The sequence below is a fragment of the Pipistrellus hanaki genome, assembly GCF_964339955.1.
Source record: "Pipistrellus hanaki genome assembly, chromosome: 1".
NCBI classification, from domain to species: Eukaryota; Metazoa; Chordata; class Mammalia; order Chiroptera; family Vespertilionidae; genus Pipistrellus; species Pipistrellus hanaki.
In genome coordinates, this window is record NC_140503.1 from 96,552,763 (window position 1) to 96,565,980 (window position 13,218).

Below are 13,218 nucleotides of genomic sequence, written 5' to 3' on the forward strand. Positions count from 1 at the left end.
AGGGACGCTGCTCCCTAGCAACCGAGTTGCACCGAGGGGAAGCCTCGGCCAATCACTCCCTCAGCGGGCTGCAGGGAGGCCATGCCTCTTAAAGGAGCCGAACACTCAGCTACTTTTGGCCTCTGGCCACCCTTGGATGCAGACGGCTCATTAGGGAAGTCCTATGGGAGGAAAGTCACTCCTCATAGCGCCAGCCCACAGTAGATAGTCTCTGTCCTAGCCCCGCGGTTGGCAAACTGCGGCTCGAAAGCCACATGCGGCTCTTGGGCCCCTTGAGTGTGGCTCTTCCACAAAATACCACAGCCTGGGAGAGTCTATTTTGAAAAAGTGGCATTAGAAGTTTAATTTTTAAAAAATTGGCTCTCAAGAGAAATTTCAATCATTGTACTGTTGATATTTGGCTCTGTTGACTAATGAGTTTGCCAAACAATATCATAGCCCATTTTCCCTGTCAACCCTCCGCCCATGGTTATTGGCATCAGTTCACCACCCACAGGAATCCCCAATTTGGGTTGCAGTGAAAAAGTGGGCTTTATTCAATGCCAACAGCTATCATGATACAGCACAGTTGTGGGACAGCATGACTATGGAGCAACTCAATAATGTTACAACTCAATTATGAAATAACACTACTGTGAGGTTGATCCTGGCAAAAGGCTACCCTCGGGCAAGGCCCTTCTCTGGCTAGACAGCTCAGGTCGGAGCTGATTCAAGCTGGTCTGCTTCAACTCACCCTGCTGTGAGCTGCCCTGACAAGAGACCTATGGCGGTTCAGCTCCAATCAGAAGACCTCACCCTGCAGTATCCTTGGCATAAGAGAACTTGGGCTCTCCCAGCCAATGGAAAACTGACATATAAAGAGAAGTCCCTGCCCTTGGCCACTGATTGGTTTGTTCTCATGTAAATAAGGATTCCAAATCCTCACTATTTAATTGGTCCAAAAAGCACTGTCATGATTGGTTGTATGTAGCTGTTCTAATTGGTTAGTGAAGATGCTAATAAGGCTATAATAGTATGGCTCTGATTGGACAAAAGAAGTTTCAGTCTTATTGGTTGAAATACTATTCCAGGTACTCCTTTTTAAGGGCTGGCTCAGTTGGTGGAAACAGCTTAGGGAGGCAGATTAGTGCAGGTTTATCCCTGAAGCTGGTTTGCATGAGAGGCCCCTGTTTAGAAATGGCTGCTAGGCTCTATTTTTACATTTGAGACCAGTTAGTCACCAGGACTCCTTTTTGGTAAGCTATCTTCTTTCTCAATATTGACACCACATAAGGAGGTAGCAGACAGTAATCTCACCCACTCCACATCGAGATTTTTTTCTAAGCACTATTTGGAAAAAGTGCAATGAATATCAACAAATAGTTATAGATAATTTATTTGCCATGTGCTAGGCTCTCAGAATAGACGTTGGAAAGGAGAAAAAGCTCGTGATGGAGCTGGCAAGGCAGAGACATGTTTGTGTGGGAGTATGGTTGGGGCAAGGTAACACATCAAGTCTATTCCCAGGAAGGACATTTTGGACCCAGACTTAGAGAAATATATTTTTGCATTGCAACTTTTCACATTATTCCCCTAATTTTAGATCATCACAATTAATACTTTTTGAGAGCTTACCCTGTGTCCAAGTCTTTATAGCTATTAGCTCAATTAACCTCATCACAACCTTATGTGGAAGATACTATGATTGTGAGCTCCATAATTGGGTATTGAGGATTAGAAAGATGAACAAACTAGCCTAGAGCCGAACAGAGTTCAGATTATTATAATTACTCCCTTTTTTTTTTTTTTACCATAGCTCCCCTCCACCTGGTACCCACCACACCCTCTGCCCTTACCCCCTCCTCCCCCACTGTCCTCATCCATAGGTGTACTAATTTTGTCCAGTCTCTTCCTGCACTCCCCACACCCCTTCCCTGCTGAGAATTGTCAGTCCACTCCCTTTCTATGGCCCTGATTCTATTATATTCACCAGTTTATTCTGTTCATCAGATTTTTTATTCACTTGATTTTTAGGTTCACTAGTTGATAGATATATATTTGTTGTTCATAATTTTTATCTTTACCTTTTCTTTCTTCTTCCTCTTCGTAAAGAATACCTTTCAGCATTTCAAATAATACAGGTTTGGCAGTGATGAACTCCTTTAGCTTTTTCTTGTCTGTGAAGCTCTTTATCTGACCTTCAATTCTGAATGATAGCTTTGCTGGGTAGAGTTACCTTGGTTGTAGGTTCTTGCTATTCATCACTTTGAATATTTCTTGCCACTCCTTTCTGGCCTGCATAGTTTCTGTTGAGAAATCAGCTGACAGTTGTATGAGTATGCCCTTGTAGATAACTGTTTTTCTCTCGCTGCTTTTAATATTCTCTCTTTGTCTTTTGCCCTTGTCATTTTAATTATGATGTGCGTTGGTGTGGTCCTCTTTGTTTTACCCTTGATTGGGGTTTTCTGCATTTCCTGGACTTCTAAGACTATTTTTTTTTCACCAGGTGGTGGCAGTGTTTTAGGTGTCCTATAGGGCCCAGTGGCTCAGCCTCCCCAGTTACCTAAGATGGACACTCTTAGTGAACCCCTTTTGTGGGCTGTGTGCACAGTCTTGTTGTAGTTAAGCCTTGATTGTTGTTGGTATCACTGGGAAGAATTGACCTCCAGGCCAATTGGCTATGTGGATCAGCTGTGACTAAATGGGAGAACTTCTGTGCTGGAGATACCCTTATGAGACAAGACTTGCTTCAGTGGGGCTTTGGTGCTCACTGAGTCTACCCCCTGAGTGTGTCCCTTATGGATCTGAGGAGTTGTAATCTGGATGGTCTCACTCTGACCACTAGATACACTGGCTCTTGGATCTCCAAGGGAGTGATAATTTAGCCTCTTTCTAAGGTAGGGGTGTCGAACTCAATCAGAGAAGGGGCCAAAATCTAAAATCCAGCCTAAATCGCGGGCCGAATGGTTTACTGAACAGTCATAAACTGACAGCGGAGTGCAGTGATGACAGCGCGGTGTGGGCCACATTGCAAGGCCTGGCGGGCTGGATTTGGCCCGTGGGCCTTGTGTTTGACACATGTGTTCTAAGGCCACCCAGCAGGAGCTACAGAGAGATCTGCAGATTCCTCTTCTTTGTTTGGGATTTGAAGATGCCCAGCTGAGGCCCAGCTGTGAAGCAGTGCAAGCAGCTGTGGGGCCTTAGGCCTTCTTTTGGATGTTCTGGGTCTCTCTGACCCAGGTGCAATTTGTTAGGTAATTTTAGATTCCAAAGGACCAGACCATTTATATGCAAAAACCTCTGACACATCTTGGGTGGGGTGGGGTCTCAGGGTGGAGCAAACAGCAATGCTGATCCTCGGCCCTACTCTAGAGACCCCAGGTCTGAATGTCTTGTGGTAATTACTGTAAGCACCTCTGAGAGAAAGCTGCCCTCATGTTCCACTTGATGCCAGACAGTCCATTTCCCTCCCATATGAATCTGAGTCTCCAAGGGTCTTGCCTGGAACTGGTGTTCAGAGCAGTCATGAGCTTGTGTCTCCCTCCAGATTGAAAAAGCTAGCTGTGTATTCAGTTGCCTGCCATTTCTGCATGCGCACCTCTGAACCTCTGTACTTTATTTCTGCAGCTCCTGTGAGCCTCAGTGTGCTTTTCTCTTTCCTTCTAGTTTTAGACTTTCCACTCAGCCAGCCTTCCTGTGGTTCTGGATGATGTCTGTTTTGTCTTTTAGTTGTGGTTTTGAAGTGGTTGTTCGAGGCAGCAATTTCAGTTATTTACCTATGCCGCCATCTTGGTTTCTCCCTCTAAAGTTATTTTTGATAGGTTCTAGCTTGTCAACATTTTTGTTCTTTAACCCTGTGTTCCTTCTTTGCTTCCTATTCTTTCTTTCTTTCTCTTTCTTTCTTTCTTTCTTTCTTTCTTTCTTTCTTTCTTTCTTTCCCCTTCCTTCCTTCCTTCCTTCCTTCCTTCCTTCCTTCCTTCCTTCCTTCCTTCCTTCCTATTTCCCTCACTCTTCTTTCTTTCTTTCTTTCTTTCTTTCTTTCTTTCTTTCTTTCTTTCCCTTTCCTTCCTTCCTTCCTTCCTTCCTTCCTTCCTTCCTTCCTTCCTTCCTTCCTTCCTCTTTCCCTCACTCTTCTTTCTTTCTTTCTTTCTTTCTTTCTTTCTTTCTTTCTTTCTTTCTTTCTTTCTTTCTCTTTCTTTCTTTCTTTCTTTCTTTCTTCCTTCCTTTCTTTCTTTCTTTCTTTCTTTCTTTCTTTCTTTCTTTCTAAGCAGACCCTTTAGCATTTCTTGCATTGTTTGTTTGGTGGTAATAAATTCCCTTTGTCCTTTTTTGCCTGTGAAGCTCTTGGTTTCACCTTCAGTTTTGATTGATAGCCTTGATGGTTACAGTATTCTTGGATTCAGACTCTTACATTGCATGACTTTGTATATTTCATTTCATTCCTTCCTGATTTGACTAGCTTCTGTTGAGAAATCAGTTGCTAGTCTGATGAGGGTTCTTTTATATGTAACTTTCTGTCTCTCTCTGGCCACTTTTAAGATTCTTTGTCATTGGTATTTGCCAATTTAGTTATAATGTGCCTTGGTGTCTATTTTTGGGGGTTCATTTTGCTTGGTCTCTATAAGCTTCTTAGATTTGTGTGGGTTTTTCTTCCCTATATCAGGGAAGTTTTCTGTCATTATTTTTTCAAACAGGTTTTTTATTCCTTGTTCAGTTTCCTCTCCTTCTGACATCCCTATTATGCAGATTTTGTTTCATTTTGTGTTGTCCCAAAGTTCCCTTAGGCTCTCCTCGCATTTTTTAAGTTTTTTGTTTTTGTTTTTTTCTAGATGCTGCTCTGCTTGGGCATTTCTATCTACCTTGTCCTCTAGCTCAGTGTTTCCCAACCTTCTCTCATGATGAGAATCACCTGGTGGAGTTTTAAAACACAGATTCCTGAATCCCAACTAAGAAGTGCTAAACTAGAATTTTTGGGAACATATAGGTAAAATTGTATACTTAACTAGTGCTCTAAGACAGATTTTATATACAGAGCACTAAGTTAGGTATGCAATTTTAGCTATATGTTCTCAAAAATTCTAGTTTAGCACTTCTTAGTTGAGATTCAGGAATCTGTGTTTTAACAACTCCACCAGGTGATTCTCATCATGAGAGAAGGTTGGGAAACACTGCTCTAGCTCACTGATGTGGTCCTCTGCTTCTTCTAGTCTACTGTTGATGCTTTCTATGGAGTTCTTTATAGCAGCGATGTTATTTTTTTCATTTCTTCTTGGTTTTTCTTCATTTCCTCTTGGTTTTTACACATATTGTTGAATTTGTCTTCCATTCTTTTCAGCCACCTTATGACTATTTCTCTGAATTATTTCTCTGACATGTTTCTTGCCTCCTTTTCATTTACTTACTTTTCTAATGATGCCTTCTTTTCTTTCATATGTGGGCTGTTTCTTTGTCTCCCAATGATCTCTCTTCTCTGGGTATCTGGTTATGTAGCTCTCTCTCTCCTGCGTTGATTTAAAGGCACAAAATACAACACAACACACAAAGGCACTGAACACAAATAAAAGTCACTAATAACCCCAAATAAAAGTGACCACCAGAGAAAAGAGAATTAGGGATAAGAAAAGAAAAAGGAGTGCAAAAGTGATATTGAGAAAGGAAAAAACAGTAAGAGAAAAAATAAAGAGAATAATATTTTTTATTTTATTAAAAAATAAAAGGGGGAGAACTATTTATAGGGGGGGAAGAGAAAATCCAATAGAACAACTACTAATCCCCAAAAATGCAAACAACTAAGACCCAGAGATCAATGCCAACTACAAACAACAACTAATAACAAATGAGTAGAGGAAAAACAGAAGCAAAAACAAACAAACAAACAAAAAAACACAACACATAAAAACAAAGAAACAAGAAAACAAAAAGAGAGAAACAATTTCATAAACAAGCACAAGAAAAAACCAATTTATTCAATAATCAAGCAAACAACAACAATAGGACAGAGATAAAGCAAGACAAAATAAAACAAACAAGCAAAAAAACAAACAAACATGCAAAGAAAGGGGCAGAGAGGAAAAAATTTGGGTAGTGAAGAAAGAGAGAGAGGTGTATAAACTTAGAGCAGGGAATCAGGAATTAGATATATGAGTAGGGTGAATTTTTAACAGACAGTAAAAAGAAGAAATAGGGAAAATCTAAATCAGAAATAGAGTAAGAGAAACAGGACAAAAAAAGGGAAAAGTAAGGAAGAGAGTGTTGGCATAAAGGTAAAGTTGAGATATAAAGAGAAAATGAAAGTAGAATGTAGAACACTAATCCAAAAATAAAATAAAGAGAAAATAAAATGAAACTTTGAAAAATGTAAAATAGTAGTATTAATACTGATTATAAATACAAATATAATAATTAAAGAGATAAAAGCAAGTGTGGGAAAAAATTAGTTTCTTAAGTAAACGATGAAAAAATAAGCATGTATAATAGTGAAGGTCATTCACTTCCTCTACTGTTCTGTTTGGCACGCCTGTTTCCTGTATGGTAGTCAGGACAGTACAGAAGTCCCCTGCATTCCACTCTTCCTTTGTGTTGTAAGCCACAGTCCTGATTTTCCAGCAGGCATTATTTCTTTGTTTCTTAGACTCCTTTACACAAGAGTCAATTTGTGATTCAACCCCTGGGTGGCAGTGTTTCTGGATTGACCTCCAGGGCTATAAGTCCTCTCTAGCCAGTATTTAGATTTTGTTTTCCCTGGTGCACTTAATACTGGTTTTGGAGAATGGACTGCCCCAGAGCTGGTTCTCTGATCATTACACCCTGCTCTGATCCCCAGGTTCCACAAAAACAACTTTCCCCTGCAGTCTCTTAGAGTGTCCCCAATTGGGTCATCCTATGTACTGTTCTTAGTAATCAAAAGCAAGGATTTAAAGAGAAAAAAAGAGCCAGAGTAAGTGCGTGAACTTGTTACTTTTACCCTCAGGCACTCAGTGCAACTCTGTGAACATCTCTGTGCACTTCTTTTTTCCCCTGACACTAGGCAGTGGGCACACTGATAAATTTTCGGGCTGCCTTTTTAAGCCCAGTCCAGCTATGAGTTGATTTTTAGAGTTCCCCTCTGATAGCTGCCCTGCAGATCCCCTTTCACATTTGCAGATCACATTAGCCCCAACAGCTGCAGATTTTGTGAGGCGCAGACTTCACCTGAACCTCTAGTTCTTGTTGTGCACATTTCTCTCTCCAGCCTGGATCACAGATTTCACATTTTCCTAGTTGAAATCTGACATTTCTGTGAGAAGGTGCAGAGCTCATCCAAGTCCATGAATTCACACTGCTTGAGATCTGGTGTTCCTGGGTTCACAGCTGTTCCCTGGGTGTTGTGGTTGTAGTGTCCCAGGAATAATAGGCTTCCAATAACAGCCACTCACCCCTTCAAGATGGTGAGGTCTCCGCAGCATAGCTGGTTGCTCTAGGAGAGATTTCAGCATCAGTGGAGGCTGCCTGGTCAGGGGAGCCTATTCCAGCAGTCCCCAACACTTCCTTGGAGTATAGCTGTCCTTCACCCACAACTATATACTCCCCATATTTCCCCACACTCTCCTTTCGTTCTCTCATTCACACACTATCTTGCAGTCTGCCTTCCTGTTGGCAGCCATCTTCCTTCCCCTCGAGATTTTCCTTCCATTGCTTTTTAACTTAAAAAGTCCTTTATCAATAAGAGGTAAAACAGATACTGACTTAGCATTCTTCCTAGTTCTTAGGGTTTCTTTTTGTCAATGTAAGAAATGGTCAAAACCTGTAAGAATTTTTATGAGTTTATTTGAGCCAGAGTGATTTCAATTGCAGGGAAGTAAAACCTCAAGAGATTGAGAAAATGCTACACAAAAGGACATTTTTGCACCTTATTTTATACATTACAATCAAAACAGGAGGTGTAAACTCAGCCAGCATGGCTCAGTGGTTGAGCATCAATCTGTAAACCAGGAGGTCATGGTTTGATTCCTGGTTGGAGCAAAAGGCCAGGGTTGTGGGCTTCATCCTGTTGGGGGCTTGCAGGAAGAAGTCAATCGATGATTCTCTCTCATTGATGTTTTTATATCTCCCTCTCTGAAATCAATAAAAATATATTTAAATCAATATTCTTATGACACACCATTTCTTTTACATAGGTGGACATAGGATAATTAACAGTCAACAATTAACACAATAACAATAACAATGAAAGGGATTTGTGGTCTTTGCATGGTTGTATTTTGAATGGTCCTGAGGGATCCAGAAAAAAGAAAATTACTTTGTTATTATGAAGACATTTTATCAATATATTATCTTAGATGCAAAAAGACAGATATGCTCAGTTAAGATTGACCTTTGCTAGAGCAAAGTACTGCCCTAGGACATGAATGCCTGCCACGAATAGCTTTTAGTTAGAAAGTTTTAATTTCAGACCATCCTATGTGGTTACTTTCTGTCTCTGAGTTTGTAAGGCAACCATGCAGCCTCCCCTGAACTTGTCGGGTTTAATATTTGGCCTTTTTCATCCACATTTTCTTTTTTCTTTCCTTTGTAGCATGTAGCTTTTTGATCATGTTTGGATTTGTTTTATAGTGTGATTAATTACTTTCCAAATAGCTAACCAATTGTACCAGCACATTTTATTGCATAAGACTTGCCTTTCCATATAGTGATGTCTTATTATATATATATATATATATATATATATATATATATATATATATATATATTTTATTTTATTTTATTTTATTTTATTTTTTTTTTTTCTGAGAGGAAGAGAGAGGGATAGAGAGTTAGAAACATCGATGAGAGAGAATCACTGATCAGCTGCCTCTTGCACACCCCCTACCGGGGATGTGCCCGCAACCAAGGTACATGCCCTTGACTGGAATTGAACCTGGGACCTTTCAGTTCGCAGACTGATGCTCTATCCACTGAGCCAAACCGGTTTCAGCTTATTCTATATTTTTATAGATATTTTATTTTTAGGTTATGTTTACCCCAGGAAGGAATATTCCTGCCAAAAAGGACTCCTTGAAGTTAACTGGGTCCAAAATCATAACCAGAGACTCCTAGCCCTTGCTTAGGTGCTGAATTTCTAAGAAAAGCCACACACTGAGCTGCCAGGTTGCTGCATTATGCTCCCGCTGAGCCCACCCTTATTAAAGAGTACCTGGTAGCATATTTTGACCAATGGGCTGAGACCTGCCCTGTCCAATTAGAAATACAGAGCTATGTGTTAATTTGCATCTTGCTGACCAATCAGAACAGTTCTATAACAACCAACCAGAATGTATAATTTTTACTAATCTGGACAATGCTATTTGCATTCCTCATTTGCATAGAAATGGGCCAATCAGGGACCTAGGGTGGGAATTTTCTCTAGAAAAGCACATTTTCAGTTTTCCCTTCAGGCTGCCCTTACCCCAGTTTGCAAACAATTCTCTTGAGTAAAGTTTCTCCCTTTACTGCTCCCCAAATTGGGAACTGCTGTTGGCATTGGATTGGGAGAAAGAAACCTTTGCTGAGTTACCTCTACTGTTACATTGACATCCCCGCCCCCCCCCCCCCCCCCCCCCCCCCCGGCCCCTTCATACCCATATCTCATATGTTTAAATAACTTCTCAGTTTCAACAATTTCTGGGTTTCTTTCCCTTATTCATTCTTCATGACTTTGAGAACCATTTTGTGAAAGTGAAAAAAAAACTCACAACACATTAAGATTTTTAATTCAAATTTCATTAAAATATTTGAGAAAACAACATGGTCTTTCTACATAGCCTGATAGCTCATCTCTCTTTTATAGCTTTGGGGAAAATTTTATATTTTCTCATATTTAATTGTTTAACCACTCCTACAAGTATGTGACAGGTGCCCAGAAAAGTAGAAATAATAAGAATAAATGTACATATGTGTACGTTATATAATACTATCATTTTTAGTGAAAGAAGCTGCCCTTTAAGAAGTGCTAAAGCCATGGTGTCTATTGGGGTCAGCCTTTAAATTAATTACATGAGTAAAACAATTTACATAGTATTTACAGTTGTATGTATAAGTTTTGTGTATATTTGCACAAGCATGAAGCCTGGGTTGAGTGCTTTACAATCTTGATTACTATGACAGGGTGGAAGTGGAAGGATTGTAAAGCATATTATTAACATACACACACACACACACACACACACACACACACACACACAAGGAAGGAGAAGAAAGTTGGCAGTTACTTCTATGGTATCTGGTGGTCTCTCAGTTGCCTCTTTAGCTCCAGAAACAGTCCTGAGGGATGACCTAGTAGGGTCATGCTGGGTGGGTGGAGCTGGAGTTTTCTAATTTGACAAATTTAATGTTCCTTACCTGAAGAGTTGGGGTGTAGGGAGGCAAATCTGCTCTAGGGCCACTTGAGGGAAAGCTTTTGAAGGCAGATAGTGCCTCCCTCTCCTCAGCTGATGCCCTACTCCTGGTCAGCTGTCCTCCAGGGAGTCAGGGATCAGACTGCTTATTCTTGCACATCCTTTCCCTCCCCACTTTTCTTGCATCAGGAAGCCTTCCGTGGCTGCCCTCATCTGTCATGGTTGGAGGGATTGCCCATAGGACCCAGACCTATCTATTGGCACAAAAAGAAACAAACAAACAACAACAATAAAACAGGCAATATACAAAGGCCTGTGAAGTGATGGGAGAGTCAGCCAAGCTAGGTTTGAATCTCAGCCCTACCACTTACTAGCTGTGCAGCCTTGGCCATGTTCCTTACCTATTCTCAGTTTCCATTTCCTCATCTGTAGAATTGATATAGGACTATAGTATTATATGTGGGAAAGCCTACCCCACAAAACCTGTCTTGCTTGTTTTCCCATCAGTAAAATGGAGATAATTCTAGAACCTAGCTCACAGAATTGTTGTGAAGATAAAATTCAGCTGATTCATAAGAAGCTCTCCTTGGCTGGCTTTCTAGAGAAGACAGAATCCTTCACCCTCAGAAATTCAACGCATTCAATATTGACCTTTCTCTGGGGCCTGGTGACTTTGACCTCCAGAGTGTCCCTTGATGTCTTATTCAGACAGACCCCTGATGAGCCACCAGGACACAAGTACTCGGAGGGGACCCCCATCCAAGAGCTCAGGCTGGAACTCTTGTCCACTGTGCAAGGCAGAAAGAATTCACCTGAAGTTGGTTGGAGGTCTCCAGAGTGGGCAGAATCATGGGTGCAAATGCTGGAGGTGGAGCCAGCAGGGCCTTGCCCTTCAAACATCATCCCTTCAAAACAACTTTTCCTTCACTCTTCTAGGGCTTGATAAAACTTCTCAGTTTTATCTGAACCATCTAATGCTTTCTTCTTTCCCCAACTTCTTTCTGAATGCATAGGGTGTGTTCAGCTTTTTAACAATGCAATCTAAAAATTTGCACAAATTTTACCCCACTGATTCATCCTTCTGGCTACCTGTTGAGGAGATGGCAGACAAGACCCCATTCTATAGATTAATAGAGTTCACAGAAGTTGAGAAATCTGTTCAAAATTCCTTCAAACCTGGTTTCTGGCTTCCTGGAGGCAAGCAGTGGATATGGGTAGTTCACACTGGTGGCCTTTCTGACCCTGCCTAACGTGTCAAGGCTTCAGCATCTGTAGGGCTATAGAGCATCTTTGGGCCCAGAGTGGGTTTCCAAAGGCCTTTGCCTTTGCCTGCAGGGTAAATAGTTGTTTGGCCCAGCCGATGGGACCAAAGTTCATTTATTTAAACCATTCCCCAGGCACATAGCAGGCAGGAACCTTTGCACCTTGCTCCCCTTCCAGCTGGCACCCTCTGGAGTTGGGGCAGGACTCTGCTGGCTTTGCCCAACAATGGGTTCCAAGCAATTGGTAGTTAAGAATGATAGCACACTGCAGGAAATGCTTCCTCTCCTTCAATGCTCTATAATTATCTTAGGAAGAAGCTCTTCTCTGCTCTCCCCTGAGCTCCTATAGTACTCCCAGTGTCCTTGCCACACATTGGTTGCAGAATGGAGTGGAGAGTAATGGAGAAGAAGTCATATAGGGTTCAAACTCTGGCTCTCATAGGATTCAAACTCTGGCTCTGATTATTTCAGTAAAAAAAAATGGCAGAATAGAGCCATCTTGTAGGTTGCTAGTGAGGATGAAGTGAGCTGGGTCGAAAGGAGCACTAACCGTTGTTAGCACTCACTCAGAAGGCTACCCTGACCTTCTGGGGCAGGCTGAGGTGCAGGGAGGTTGAGGAGAAAGAGTCTGAGGGAGAAGCTGAGCAACTTCAAGCCCTAGGTGTTGAGGGAGGGAGGCCTGCAGAGCATGATGCTTCAAGGTTGAGTTCTGTTCCCAGCATTAGGTAGCATTAGTGGCCCAGGCAGCCTGGGGCTGGAAAGACTATGGCAGCAGGATTGGAGTAGTTTCAGACATGCCCCTGGGTCTCTGCTAGAGTGTGGGCAGGGAGTAAAGGCATTTGGGGTGAGAGGGATTGGAAGATGGAACTGCCATGAGCTTTGCAGTTTTAACTCTGTCTCTGAGTTCCAGGACTTCAGCTCAAGTGTGGGCTGGTGAGTGATAGACCCACAGAGTTTAGAGGTCTGTCCCTTTGGTAGAGATCCAGAGTCCCTTTACTCCTGGGGCCCCTGGTAGCCTCCAACCCCCTTATAGGTTTCCCAGGAGTCCAGCACCTCTCCTAAGCCCACTGTGATTCTTAAGCCGAGACAAGACTGGTGACCAACACTGCACTATCTTCTGGTTATTTCCATGCACCTTCCAGAGCATGTGGTGAGTTATCTGAGGTCTCCAGTGCACAGGCATCCTGTTTCATCAGGAAGTTTGTAACTTTGAGAGAACTGGATGTTGACAACTTTCTCCTGCTCTCCACCCAGTGTAAAATTCAATTTTTAAGTTTCAGCTGTAATTGCCTTGAGCCCTTCTTAACTTGTGCCCTGCCAAATGCAGTTCTTGGCTCTTAAGGTACTAATGAAATCCCTACCCTCACAGAACACAGGCTCACTTAGAAGGAAGAAGATGTTCTGGGCTTTGGAGGGCAGACAAAGAGCTCCTGGAGTAAATGGTCCACACTCACAACCCCAGGCTTGCGGAGGACTCCTCTTACCAGTTCATTCCAGGTAGGAAAGATCTACATTCTCCGTGGCCTGGGTTAAAAGAAGCCAGGTACATGGAAGCTAAAAACCTTATCCAAATGTCAGTGATCCATCACCTCTGGACAATCCAGAGTTAAAGAGAAGGGTGATCT